Here is a 5,508-nt window from a genome sequence, read left to right on the forward strand (position 1 = left end):
AGGGTGGGTAGTTAGTTTTTTTTCTTTTAAATATATAATAATAATATATTTTTAAAATTATTTATATATAATATAAGTTAAATAATTTGTTGAATCTAAACCTTTTATTTTTTTTAAAATCTAACGGTTGAGATTAATTGATTAGATCTAACGATCAGTATTTGATAAAAAAAATCCAACGGTCATTAATATAAGAAATAATATATAATAAGCAAGGGTATAACGGTCATTTTTTAAAAAATTAACACCATTAGTTGGATTTAACGGAGAGTGGGCGATTGAGCTGATTTTACAAAACACAGGGGGGCTTTTAGCTTATTCTCATAACAAGGGGGTGCTTTTTACAGACTTTTTAAAACACATGGGAATTTTATGTATTTTATCCTTTTTTTATGGATGTTGTCTATTTTTTTTCTTACTCTTGTGCTGACCATGTCTCAATAATATTTATTCTTTTTTTGTTTTTTCGAGTGATTTGACGACAGCTTTTAAATCAATTGACTCTCTAAGGCGCTATCACCTTCTTATATCCACATCTGGGCTCCAGTTGAGCGGCGTGGCCTTGCTGGGGTTTTTATTAGGAATTTGGACACAAATTTTTTATGTTCCTCGGGCCACTCCATCTGGACCACTTGGGCTTGTTAGGGGGTGGAGGGGGATAATATTTTTTCATCTCGTAAATTAACAATTTTTTACTTTTGATCTCATTTATTATGCGATTCTCACTTTTCTCCCTAACTCCCAAAAAGTAGTATTTTTTGGTCCCGTAGCACATTTCCACTAGATATGAGAAGCCCGTAGCAATTGGAACCAAAATTGTATATGCACTGACAACCACGTGCTAATTAAACACATATAACATGGGACCAAAAGTGCTATCTTTTTTATAAATAATGGGATCAAAATTAAGAATGTCGAAGTCAGTGAAACTATAAGTGAAAATGCTCTAAATTGCAAGACAAAAAAGGTATTATTTCATCGATTTAAGGGCATCAATATATGTTTACATAAATCAATAAATCCATCAGTAAACACACAACCATTAATAACGCACACCAACAAAGAATAAAGAGAAACAAAGTCATATAAATTGAGATATATAGCCATAAATTTAGTTCAACCAAAACCTACAACCTTATTACTATAGAATGGTGAAACCTAAACCTTAACTATGTATGTGAAGCCCATTAGCCTATACTAATAGATAGTCCTTTGATTTGATAAAAAGGTAATGATGGCGAACATCTTCCCTGGCTAGACTAATAGAAAGAAAAGACGGAGCCTTCTACCTTTTACAGCATGGCTGGCACTAAACATTCTACTTATGTGGGGGGTTTTGGGGAATTGCATTTTAGTACCATAATATAGGGGTATAGTGGTTTTTCAAATGCTTTGACATCAAAATATACAGAAAATTAGGTTGGGTTAACCCAATTCTGAATCAAATTGAATCAATAAAAAATTGAATTAGAAATTGAATTGGTCTTGGGTCAATTTTAGGAATCAATATCTGAGACCAGCCCAATCCAATGGCTTAAGACCACGTAATCGTGGATCGGGCCAACGCCAGGACTGTTGGGCCTTTTTTTTTTTAAGTTCATTGTATATTCTTGACTATTATTTTTCAATATAAATATTCGTGTGATTTAATTTATTATTTATTTAATTCAAAAAATAATTATAAATTTAAGTAATTATTTATAAAAAAAACCTCAATATCATTAAAAAAATTAAACAAGTACATCCGGCCTGATGCGGCCCTAGTCTAAGCTTTGTCCGGGCCTCAACTGGACCAGTTCATGGGCTGACCTGAATTTAAAAAATATTAAAATTACTTCTGACTAATTTTTTTTAAAAAAAGAAATAAACTAAAAGATAAATTTGAACATTCAAAAGTTGATACGACAAGAAAATTTTCGTTTGTATATTATAATAGTATTATAATTATAATATTAAATAGTATATTTATAATTTTATAAATAATAGAAAATATTTCTACAATTAAATTTAATATTATGGGTGTAAAAATAAAATGTACCCCTTTTTTATCATAATTTTCCTTTTTTATCATAATTTTTAAAGACAACTGGCTACATGTTTAGACATTCATATATATATATATATGGGATTTAGAGTTATACATCATATAATTTTGTGATTAAGTACAAATGTGCACAAACCCTCATTTACAAAGCTGACATATAACAAACAAGTCAGAATAATACTTTCCATCTCATAATTTGGAGGTTTTTTTTTTTCTTTAATTACGGAATTCTTATTTTTATATAAGCATAAACATATAACGTAGAAAACAAGATGGTCAAACATAAATAAATATAAACAACAATATATTTCTACATGATTGCTATCAAAATTTATATCTAATATATACGTAGTAATTACATTATATACATGTTAGATTGTAGAGTGCGGAAGCAAAATTCTTTAGGATTACTAACCTCCAGCCATGGATTCAAAAACAAATCTATAACAAAACCCGAAAGATTGCAGAAAAATTGAAGTTGGATTTTTCTGAAATCTAGTACAATCAAAGAGATGGTGTGTCTTCTTCACGATCGCAGGATTTCAGGGGACCCAAGTTCCATATCATGTTTTCCATACGAAACTCGATAAAAAAATCCAATGTTTTTTCGTACATTTTTCCATAAAAAATGTATCATGTATATAAGATTGGCGGTTACTGGAAGTTGGATAGTAGATCACATAAGTAAAACTGTCATGCAGAGATAAGTTGTGGCCATGGCTTCTCAAAAATGCGCAAGACAGAGACCACACATCTAATAAGTCGTGGCCACGGTTTATTAGACGTTCTTTGGACAGAGAATGATCATGTGATAAGTCCTGGCCATAGCTTATCTCATGTCCGCACTAACTACAAAACAATATGTCAGAACCATATGTCCAACATTCTCTCACTTGGTCCACCTATTCAATAATCAAACTTCCATCTCAACGTGTCAAATAAGAAATAAAATATGCATGAATCATGGCAACATGTCCTCTATTATTGAGTAGTATCTTCTATGTATTACAATGTACTATATTTCTCACCTACACGGTAACACAACTTAATTAAATAAGCCCTATACTTATTTAGGATGCCAAAACAATATTATTTTCTCAAATTTAAATGTGCATAACTTTGCCTAAATTTGCTAAACAGTCGCTTCCAATTCATACAACCTTTGCAGGACAGCGGTAATTGCCAGGTACCTAAGAATGGCATACGGTGTCTTCTTGCGATTAGGATTTTCGCTCCCTGATCGGCTAATACCTAGTTTTTTCACAAAACTTGCAGTAATCCAGACCAATGTCGTCCTTCCAGTATAACATGCAACCATTCTTACACGCATTAATCTTTTCAACAAGTAAACCCAAGTCTCTCATCAATTTCTTTGTACTATAGTAATTTTGCGGCAGGGTGTCATTGTGGGGTAATATATGATCAGCTCACTGCGATATTCCATCATATATGTTGAGAAATAGGGCCTTCGACTTTGATATTCACCAACTCAGCTACAGCCCAATTGAGATTGGGTGCAACCATTCCACAACAGTTACTCGGCAGCATGCACTACATCGTGAAATCGATCTGCCAACCCAAATACATAATTGTATGGGCCCCCACCATAATATGAACTAGGCCCTATATCAGTAGGACACAACCTCGTACCCATCATCAGCACACCATCCTAATTATATTTAGAAGACCAGACAGCCAGCCTGGCGGTATCAAAACCATCCTCTACACCCAATCCATATGCGCTACATCATCCCAAGGCGTACTCGTATCCTTCATAACATGAGAAATGGGAGTTTTCTCCTCTTGCAACAGGACCGCCGTGACGGCCTCAAACTACTCCTGCACCCTTTCCTTGCCATGAGAAGTTCAATTATAATATTCTAACATAAAATTTTTCATAAACAAGTCAAAATTTTTCTCGTCCATGGTTTTGAAAACTTTATTTTTGCACTTCCGACAAGGACACTTAATTTTCTCACCATCCATATGTGCATGTTGAGACTTGACCCATTCTATAAATGTAGCAACATCATCCTGAAACTCCGGAGTAAGACCTGCCCTATTAAAAAATTCTTCTCATACATACGTCTACTCAACTGTCTTAACATGATGATGAATCCTACACACACATATATATATTATTATAACATTAAAATTAATTAATAAAATTACAAAAAATATAATCAATTGACAAATAAACGGTTAAAGTTGTTAGCTGATCAAAATAACTTCAAATATCAACAGAAATTCGAGACAGATTGACGAACAAGAGTAGAAAAATATTAGTGAGAGATTAAAAAAGTTCGAGAGAGATTGAGGAAATAGAGAGAAAATAAGAAGAATGAAAGAAGATAGTGAGATTAAATAGAAAGACAGAAACACATTTATATAAATAATTTGGAATAATTTTTTAAATGGGTATAGAAACACATATCTAGCCGTTAATTTAGATTTTGGAACGAAACTTGAGACGGCCTTAGGAACAGTCATTATGACCATTTAAATATAGACGTTGTATTTCATTTGGAATGGTCTTAGTAACACTAAAGAAATAATACAAATAAATCATTGCAATGTGTACCGAGTTTTGGAACAATTTTAGAAACAGATGACTTCTTAAATAAAACTCATAATTTGGAAAGGTTTTTCACATAATTGATTAAGGGTGTTCCAAACCGTTTCAAATTATACCTTATTTTGGAATACATTTTCGAAGTGTCACAATTGGGACATCCATTGCAACACATATAGGAATGGTCCTGAGTCAATCGTTCCTAATTTTAATATAGTATTCCAAATAGAGTTTCAATCATTTACCATTACTACTTTGGAACGGTAGTTGGAACGGAATTAGTAACTGTTTGTTTGGAACTCATCTTGAAATGGTTGGACAGTTCCAAATTTATAACTAAAAAAAAAGGTTGAACATGATGTCATATTTCGATATCCGTTCCTGATGTGTTCCAAAGACCGTTCCAAGATGGAAAGGCTTTGGAACGCAAATTTTTGAAAAGCAGCACTTTTTGTCTCATATACTCAACGGTCATGTGACATGTTTTGTTAAATACCTAATAAAAATGTGTCATAGGATCAAAAGTGCTACTCTTTTAAAGTTGTGCGACCAAAGATAAGAATCCCATAACCAATAGAATCAAAAATAAAAATAAAAAAAAGCCCTAAATTATGGGACGAAAAATACTATTTTTTTTAAAATCAAATCTACAAAGCATTGCATTATTAAAAGACATCGACGTGGCAGCAAAGGCAGAATTGCTTTATGTGATCATATGAGTTCTAAATCGCTGTAAAATATTCACTGAGTTGTATCTATCACATACAAAATTAACGAATTATATCATAATAACAATATTAAGATAGGAAAAATTATATTTTTTGTCTTGTAACTTTAGGTGTCATTAGCACTTTTGGTCCTGTAATTTACTCCATTTACATATTTAGTCATT

The sequence above is a fragment of the Sesamum indicum genome, linkage group LG5 (genome assembly GCF_000512975.1).
Source record: "Sesamum indicum cultivar Zhongzhi No. 13 linkage group LG5, S_indicum_v1.0, whole genome shotgun sequence".
Classification (NCBI taxonomy): domain Eukaryota; kingdom Viridiplantae; phylum Streptophyta; class Magnoliopsida; order Lamiales; family Pedaliaceae; genus Sesamum; species Sesamum indicum.